Source organism: Phyllobates terribilis, unplaced genomic scaffold, assembly GCF_046119375.1.
Source record: "Phyllobates terribilis strain yellow unplaced genomic scaffold, ASM4611937v1 Scaffold_2__4_contigs__length_985480577, whole genome shotgun sequence".
Classification (NCBI taxonomy): Eukaryota; Metazoa; Chordata; class Amphibia; order Anura; family Dendrobatidae; genus Phyllobates; species Phyllobates terribilis.
In genome coordinates, this window is record NW_027362762.1 from 969,775,857 (window position 1) to 969,785,949 (window position 10,093).

Sequence of the window (10,093 nt, forward strand, 5' to 3'; positions counted from 1 at the left end):
ATGTGGATCATTCCTCTTGTGCATCATTCCTCTTGTGCATCATTCCTCTTGTGCATCATTCCTCTTGTGGAGCCTCCCTGCGACTGCTGGGTGTGGTGGGAAGGGCCGCCATGGGCACGACCACTACCCCATTATGTCACATTCATTATAGGAGGAAGGTTCCTTGTCATTCAAAATACACTATATAGGATGATAGGAGCTCTAGTTTAAGCACAACTGAAGAGCCGCAGGTCGGTGACTACTCCCGTACAGCAAGCTCCAGATAATGGTAGGGCCACAGGTCCATAGACAGGTCCATACACAGTTTTCTGGTGTAAAACTGCATAAAATGTAGCAAATGTGCAGTAATTTATCAGACTTTTGGCAATTTTAAGCCAGTCCTGGTCAGCTCCGGCAAGTGGGAGAAGATTGGTCAAGACAAAAATGGCGTAAATCATGTCAGAACATCTCCATTCCTTCCCGGAGTCCATTTCTTGTGGTTTTGTACTACAGCTGAAAAATACGCCACATTTACTGAAAGGCACATGTCATGAATTTTGAGCATCTTACTCCAGTCCACATTTCATCAATCCTGGCAGTCTTGATGAACCGGGGCTTCAGTGTCAGTTTTTACTTTAGGTCTGGTATTCTGTTCATGAACAAGGAAGCTCAGGATTATCATTGATGGTTCCTCATTGATAGGGCAGCAATATAGAACAGCAGATTGTAGATAATGATGAATCCATTATGTAACGTTACGCTGTATATCAGTGTCACCTCTGCAGCTGTGATGTGTGGGGGCTGGGGGGTTTCTAGAACATCTTGTCATTTAGCTGATGATTTACGTGACCCTGATCATCATCACTTTATATTGTGGTTATCTCAGTGCTAGTGAGTGAGCGCGGAATGTGCTGAGGGCCCGGGGCTATGCACCCCTGGAAGCCGCCAATCAATGCCGCATCCTGTGCAGGAGATTTATGGCCATCGCTGGAATCATACACAGAAAATTTAAAGGGGCAGAACAAAGACACAATAGTCAACGACGATGGTGATGAGCGGCGACCGTGATCCCTGCCGGAAATGACTGCACAGTGCGGGGTCTTCTCGTGCTGCATAACAATCTGCCTTGTCTCGTTCTATGGATTGTTTGGCCTTGAAAAATGAATCATGCACAAAACATGTATTGATAGATTAAGTTATATAAGAGAAAGTGAGGCCCGACTGCAGAATTTAGAAATGGAGGAATATGAATCAACTGCTTATGTAAGGCACTGACTGTAAGACCCAAAAATGGAGGAATATGATGTACAGTGGATATAAAAAGTCCATAAAACCCTGTTGCAATCCCAGGTTTTTATCATATAAAAATTCTAGCTAGAAGAATCATGTCCGGTTTGTGAGGTCGGGGGCAAGACAGAAGCCTTTTCTTACAAAGACAAACGTCCAAGTCCGACTGAGTTCTGTCAAAACCTCCATCAAGTCTTCAAAAAGCATGTGGGGAACGTGTTCTGTCTGATAAGACCAAGGTTGAACTTTTCAGCCTTAATTCCAAAAAGCTGCAAAGCCAACACTGCACATCACCAGGAGATCACCATCCCCACAGTGAGGCATGGTGGGGGCAGCACTGTGCTTTGTGGCTGTTCCTCTGAGGCTGGGAACTGGTGCTTTTGTCAGGGTGGAGGAAATTATGAACAGTCCAAATATACAGTACAGACCAAAAGTTTAGACACACCTTCTCATTTAAAGATTTTTCTGTATTTTCATGACTATGAAAATTGTACATTCACACTGAAGGCATCAAAACTACGAATTAACACATGTGGAATTATATACTTAACAAAAAAGTATGAAACAACTGAAAATATGTCTTATATTCTAGGTTCTTCAAAGTAGCCACCTTTTGCTTTGATGACTGCTTTGCACATTTTTGGCATTTTCTTGATGTGCTTCAAGAGGTAGTCACCGGAAATGGTCTTCCAACAATCTTGAAGGCGTTCCCAGAGAGGCTTAGCACTTGTTGGCCCTTTTGCCTTCACTCTGCGATCCAGCTCACCCCAAACCATTTTGATTGGGTTCAGGTCTGGTGACTGTGGAGGCCAGGTCATCTGGCGTAGCCCCCCATCACTCTCCTTCTTGGTCAAATAGCCCTTACACAGCCTGGAGGTGTGTTTGGGGTCATTGTCCTGTTGAAAAATAAATGATGGTCCAACTAAACGCAAACCGGATGGAATACCATGCCGCTGCAAGATGCTGTGGTAGCCATGCTGGTTCAGTATGCCTTCAATTTTGAATAAATCCCCAACAGTGTCACCAGCAAAGCAACCCCACACCATCACACCTCCTCCTCCATGCTTCACGGTGGGAACCAGGCATGTAGAGTCCATCCGTTCACCTTTTCTGCATCGCACAAAGACAAGGTCGTTGGAACCAAAGATCTCAAATTTGGACTCATCAGACCAAAGCACAGATTTCCACTGGTCTAATGTCCATTCCTTGTGTTCTTTAGCCCAAACAAGTCTCTTCTGCTAGTTGCCTGTCTTTAGCAGTGGTTTCCTAGCAGCTATTTTACCATGAAGGCCTGCTGCACAAAGTCTCCTCTTAACAGTTGTTGAAGAGATGTGTCTGCTGCTAGAACTCTGTGTAGCATTGACCTGGTCTCTAATCTGAGCTGCTGTTAACCTGTGATTTCTGAGGCTGGTGACTCGGATAAACTTATCCTCAGAAGCAGAGGTGACTCTTGGTCTTCCTTTCCTGGGGCGGTCCTCGTGTGAGCCAGTTTCTTTGTAGCGCTTGATGGTTTTTGCAACTGCACTTGGAGACGCTTTCAAAGTTTGCCCAATTTTTCGGACTGACTGACCTTCATTTCTTAAAGTAATGATGGCCACTCGTTTCTCTTTACTTAGCTGCTTTTTTCTTGCCATAATACAAATTCTAACAATCTATTCAGTAGGACTATCAGCTGTGTATCCACCTGACTTCTGCACATCACAACTGATGGTCCCAACCCCATTTATAAGGCAAGAAATCCCACTTATTAAACCTGACAGGGCACACCTGTGAAGTGAAGACCATTTCCGGTGACTACCTCTTGAAGCTCATCAAGAGAATGGCAAGAGTGTGCAAAGCAGTCATCAAAGCAAAAGGTGGCTACTGTGAAGAACCTAGAATATAAGACATATTTTCAGTTGTTTCACACTTTTTTGTTAAGTATATAATTCCACATGTGGTAATTCATAGTTTTGATGCCTTCAATGTGAATGTACAATTTTCATAGTTATGAAAATACAGAAAAAAATTTAAATGAGAAAGTGTGTCCAAACTTTTGGTCTGTACTGTAAGTCCATTTTACATCAAAACCTTCACCTAAAAAGCTGTAGATGAATTTCACCTTTCAGCACGACAACGACTCTAAGCGACCTCCAAAACACCAAAAGAACGGCTTCTTCAGGAGAAGAAATTTTTAAAATGGCCAAGTCCTAGCCCAGACCTGAATCCAAGAGAAAATCTGTGATTATCTGAAATGGGCTCTTTACACAGGCGATGTCCCCGCAATCTGACAGATGAGGAGTTGCTGCAAGGAGGAGCAGACAAGGATCATCAATTCTAGATGTGCCGCGCTGATTGGGGACTTCAAGGTATTAGTGTAAGGGCGTGCAAATTTATGCAACCACATTATTTTAGTTCTTTATTTTTTTTCCACCCAAAAAAATGTAGTTTTTTTTTTTTCAATTATTGTTTAATCTGTGTTTGCAGTTTTGAGTTAATGAGATGCCTGTGCTTGGTCTCATCCTTTGGAGGGTACGCTCTGCCCGCTCTCCTGTTGACCACCTGTCTTTATTCCTCACTTTTTCATCATACGCGTCATGCACACATTTGTTTCACCTCAGCCACGATGATTTGCCTCTGGTACACGGTACCGTTTCATTCTTACCCTTATCTGAGGCTCGGTGACAATGTCATGGTGGATCACAGATGTATGGCCGGACAATTCCAAGAATAAGTCCGTATTCTGCTGCACTAATTTCTGAGCATCCCATCGCTGCGATTTGGAGAGGGCATCACTTATCTTTATCTTATTCCCAGCCTCCTTCCAGGCCGGTGTCGAAGGGTCCCCAGACGATATGACCGAGGTCGTATCGTCTGGGGATTGATTTGACCTCCTTGACCTCTCCTGCTAAGACCTCAAGGGAAAACCTATCGTGTTTACACTCTTTCCCTGTGAAAGTGACCCCTACGGCAGGTATCCCGACTTGGGATCTTTGGGTGCCATGCCCGGACAGACCTTTATTTTACTCTCCCACAGAGACCAGAACAGTCTCTTCAAGTCTATTCTCAATACAGTACTGTAAGGAAGGGTCTTCACTACTCCCACCACATGTTTAACCTCCCCGCACGGAGTGGAAATGATAACCTCCACCGTCGGATATTCCCGGAGTTCGCCGTGTATACAAATAACCCCGACTTTCCCCCCCACTGGGTTCTAACATGTAGATCAGTGACCCATGGAGAAGTGTCACTAGGCTCCCTTGGTCCAAGAGAGCCTCCGTCCAGTGTCCATTGACACGCACCTGGCACAGATGGGGATCACCAGCTGGACCGACGGTCCTAGCATACATAGACACCCGGGGAGTAAACCCGCAGTCAATGGGTTCAGCAGTTTGGGCAGTTGGCAGCCACATGTCCTGGCCCTTGGCACCGCCAGAACCTAATAGCGGTAGCACCACTAGTCCATGAGACCAGTTTAGGAGTAACAGGTGTCCTGCCACCTTCACTTTGGGGTAGCCCCTCAGTATGGGCTTGGTTCTGACTGACCCCAGCAGAGGGTCGGGTCCCTTTTCCAGGCTCCTAGGCTTGCAGGGGCCGGTGTGATACTCACAGTGGGGAAGAGACCCGTACAAAGTCCTGGGTGGCTACATAACGCTCGATCAGGCTAACCACCTGATCTAGGTTACCCGGGTCCCCTTACCCCACCCAGAACTGTATGGCGACTGGCAGAGTTTGCACCAACCAGTCGACTACTATCCTCTCTACCATCTGGGCTGGGCTCAAAGTCCCAGGCTGGAGCCATTTTTTTACTAACTGCAATAAGTCATAAGTCTGAGACCTAAAGGGTCGCGTCTCGACAAAGGACCAATGGTACACTCGTTGTGCCTGTACATACTTATTAAGCCCCAGTTGGGCAAGGATCTCAACCTTGAGTTTCCCATAGTTCTGGGCATCCTCCTGGCTAAGGTCAAAGTAAGCCTTCTGGGCGTCTCCCATCAGGAACGAGGCCACCACTTCAGCCCACTGGGAGATCGGCAAACTCAAACATGGTGAGGAAAGTTTTCATGTCGTCCTCCGGACTCATTTTCCACAGTGCTGACCTGAGCCAGGGTCGGCGGTGAGGGCATCTCTCGCAGGCCCGCAATCTGTTGCAGAATCCGGTTGTAGACCTGCTGCTGCTGGTGCTGCTAATGCCACTGAAGCTGGTGCTGCTGAGTGAGGACCAACTTCTTTAGCCTTTCCTTCATTTTTTCCATGGGTCTGATTTGTAATTTTTCAGGCTTAATCACGGACATGCAGCTTTTTTTTCAGGGCATGCCTCAGTTCACACTGCCCTGCACCATATGTAAGGCAGCAACTTTCTTGTCCATGCGGCAATGAGGCAATGGCCCAAGAAAGTTAAACTTAAATGTCTTTATTTTACAACTTACAAACAAATCCAAAATGTTATCCTCCGGTTTGCAGCCCGAACGTCCGTGTCAGTCCATATCAGTCTGTTGCCATGGACGACTGCACCATCGTACTATCTGTGGGTGTGGTAATGGCTTTGCTGAAGTCTGTGGTCTCTGTTTAGTTTCACAACACCAGTGGAGGAAGCGATCCATCCCACTACCATCCTACAGATCTCTCAAAAAATAAAAGCCCGTGTCAGGTTTTCTTAAATCTGACTTTGGTCAAATAGCTTGACCAAGCCCACACTCTCTTTTACTGTGCATTGTAACCACAGCTGTGGCTGTAATTACAATGGTTTCCAGCGGGTACAGTATGTTTCTATGCACATCGTGGGGGACACGTAAAGATCCTTTATATGACCCCCCCTCACTGCCTCACAACAGTTTAGTGCCCAGGACAAGTCAAGAATTTTGCAGCCCGAACTAATTGATTAATTATCACCTCTCATCCTACAAGCATGTCTATTCTATTTTAGGAAATTACTGACGTAATTTTAGATTGCCCTCTGGCCTTCTAGTTTAGTCTGTATTTTTTTTTGTTTTTTTTTATTTTTTTTTTCAAATTATAAAAATATAAAGTAATTGTTGTCAAAGGACGACACTCTGCTGCCTCCAACAGTCAGGACAAGTACACAATTGACCGATGAGTGATGGACGAGGCCGCAACTACTAGGCCGGTTATTGGGGAACTCAGTGAGCGTATGGTATATACACCTCCGATTCTAACGTATGAAGTGTGTGTGTGTGTGCGTGTGTGTGTGCGTATGTATATATATATATATATATATATATATATTTATTTATTGTGACAGTGTCACTGGTTTTATATGTGAGGGGAGGTATGTGTCACTCAGGATGCTCTCCTGTGTGAACTAAGACCTACTTTATTTTTCTGCCGGCGTGTTATATGCTGGTAGGCTTACTCTGTTAAAGGGTGTGCGGTTTTATGGGAATGGCAAAGAGGGCGGGACGCCATTCCCCCTACCTCCCCTCAAGGTGTGGCTGAGCAATGTGTAAAAGCTCAGTCCCTTTTTTTTTTCTCTGGAGTGTGGTCTGGAGAGGGAAGTCTCCAGACAGTATTGTGGAAGCTGCAGAGCCTTTCACATGGACTTTAGAAGTGCAGTTTATGCTATCGAGAGCGGGCGGAACCCACTCATCTATGGACTGAGTTATACTTTGTTTTGTTTTTTTTTCCGTTTAACCCAGAGGGGGCATGTTTGTTTTTCCTGTGAAACCTGCATGACTTTATGGCCGATAATAAACCAGCAGAAAGGAAACCTGAGAACGTGTGTCCTGAGTCTGCCTCCAGGAGAGCCGAGCTAGTCGTCTTGCCACAGTTGGTGGAGAATGCGAGCAGGATTCCAGGAACACGTGTACCTGCTACAAAGACCGGTGAATGTCCTGGGTGAAGGCTGCCAGCCAGCCAGGGAAGTCCAGCAGCATGGAGGAGCTCGTTAAGCACCTGGTCCAGGCCCAGCAGAGCATGCAGCAGCAACACCTGCAGGCCCAGCAGAGCATGCAGCAGCAGCACCAGGAGAGTATGCAGCAGGCCCAGTGGAGCATGCAGCAGCAGCACCAGGAGACGACCAAACTGTTGCTTCAGCAGATCCAGTTGCAGCAAAAGTCACAGCAGCAGCACCAGCAGGAGGCGCAGCAGCACCAGCAGGAGGCGCAACAGCAGATACAGCTTTTGGCGGACGCCATCCAGAGCAGGGCAGCCGCCCCACCCCCAGGGCCGACTGATGATTCTCACGTCAGGAAGGCGGTAAGGCGGGCCATGCAGAAGATGACCCCTGGGGATGATGTAGAAGCATTTCTGACTGTTTTTGAGAGAGTGGCTGCTCGTGGGAGACTTCCTCCAGCACAGTGGGCAGAGGTTCTGGCGCCATATTTATCGGGTGAACCCAAGAAGGCGTATTTTGACTTGGCGCTGCAAGCTGCTAAGGAATATGCCAAACTAAAGACAGAGATCTTAGCACGTCTAGGAGTAAATATGGCGGTAAGAGCCCAGCGAGTTCATCACTGGGCGTATGCTAGCAACAAACCCCCTCGCTCGCAGATGTTTGACCTCCTGCATCTTGTTCAGAAGTGGCTACAACCGGAGTCCTCCACTCCGGCCCAGATGGTTGAGCGGGTGGTGATTGACAGGTTCATGCATTCCCTTCCCAAGCCAGTACAGACCTGGGTTGCCCAGGGTGATCCCCAGAACGCAGATGACTTCATCGGCCTGGTAGAGAGGTACCAGGTAGTCGAGAGATCTCTTGGGAAACCGGATGCAGTCACTTCTCCCTACTGGGATACCCAAAAGGGGGCGGGTTCACCACGGAAGGGGCCTAGAGCCACCACTGGGGGACGTCCCACTCCTACTGAAGGTGCCTTTAGAACAGTTGGTAAAGATATAGTTTGCTGGCGGTGTCACAACCCTGGACATGTAGCCGCTAGGTGTCAAATATCCCCTGAGCCCATGGACTGCAGCCTAGGCAGACAGATCTCCTATTATGCCTATCCAGTCTATAGCGTGGACTGTCAACCCGGCGAGGGGCCGCAGGCGTGTGCAGTGTCCATTAATGGAGTAAAAGTGCTTGGGCTGTTGGACTCCGGGAGTCTGGTGACCTTGATCAGAGCATCCCTTCCCCACCAGTTGATCCCTTCCAAAACTCTGGGCGTTCGGTGCATCCATGGTGACGCCAAGGACTATCCCGTGGCCACAGTAACAGTGGGGACAGACTGTGGTGCCCAGTCCCATGAAGTCGGGGTAGTAAAGGACCTGATACATCCCGTCATATTGGGCCGCGATTTTTCCTTATTCTGGGACTTGTGGGGGAAGGGAACTGGACTAAGTAGTATGGGGAAAAGCCAGGTCCTTGAAGAAGAACCCCCGACGAGGTCTCAGATGGAGGAGTTCCCACTGTGCGTCCTTGTCGGTGATGAGGGTAAGACGGTGACCGAGGAGGCCGACCTCCCTGCGTTAGATATGTCCAAAGAGAACTCTGGGACTGCTCAAGTTCGAGACCTGACCTTAAAAGGGGCGTTCGACCAGGTTACTGTATGTAATGGGGTTGCCCAAGAGTCGGGGGCCGACACCAGATTCCCCCACTTTGCAGTGCAGGGGGAGTTGCGATATCGGGTGGCCAAACTGAGGGGCGGTGAGATAGTGGAACCGCTGTTAGTGCCGGGGCCATACAGACGGCGGGTGCTAGATATGGCCCATTCACATGTTCTGGGGGGACACCTAGGGGTCGAGAAAACTCAGGAGAGGATATTGAGAAGGTTTTATTGGCCAGGGTGTTATCGAGAAGTTCAAGACTATTGTAGGTCCTGCCCCACCTGCCAAATAACCGCTCCCTCCTCCCACTTCCGTATCCCCTTAGTCCCACTACCTGTGATAGAGGTTCCCTTTGAGAGGATTGCCATGGACCTCGTGGGCCCCTTAGTTAAATCAGCTCGGGGCCACCAATATATCCTGGTCATCATGGACTATGCGACTCGGTATCCGGAAGCGGTTCCCCTAGGGAACATGTCCAGTAAAAGTATAGCCCGAGAGCTGGTCCATATTTTTGCTCGGACAGGTCTACCAAAAGAGATTCTGACAGACCAAGGAACCCCCTTCATGAGCAAGGTGATGAAGGAGCTTTGCAGAGTCCTTCAGATAACTCAGCTTCGGACCTCGGTTTATCATCCACAGACGGACGGCCTAGTGGAACGCTTCAACAAGACCTTAAAGGCGATGCTCAAGAAGGTCGTTGAAAAGGATGGGCGAGACTGGGACTACCTGCTCCCATTTCTGCTCTTCTCGGTCAGAGAAGCTCCTCAAGCCTCCACTGGCTTCTCTCCATTTGAGCTCCTATATGGGCGGCATCCAAGAGGTCTCCTAGACATCGCCAAGGAAACTTGGGAGGCTGAAGTCACACCACACCGGAGTATCATCGAACATGTCGCCCAGTTACAGGAGAGAATGTCAAAGGTGATGCCCATCGTGAAGGAACATCTCCTCTAGGCGCAGGAAGCCCAGGCGAGGGTCTATAACCGGTCGGCGAGACTAAGACAGTTCCAGCCCGGGGACCGTGTTTTGGTGCTGATCCCTACCATCGAGAGCAAGTTCCTCGCCAAGTGGCAAGGTCCATACGAGGTGGTGGAGAAAGTCAGCGAGGTTAATTATAAAGTCCACCAGCCTGGCCGAAGAAAGCCGCATCAAATATATCATGTAAATTTGCTCAAGCCGTGGCGGGACCGTGAACTTGTGGAAACTCCTTGCCTGGGAGCCGCACCAGAAGGCAAGGTGGAGGAGGTCACTATTGCAGAGACTCTATCATCGGCCCAGAAGCAACAGTGTCGAGAATTACTACAGCGGAATCGTGAGCTGTTCTCAGAGTTGCCGGGGCATACTCAAGTGGTAG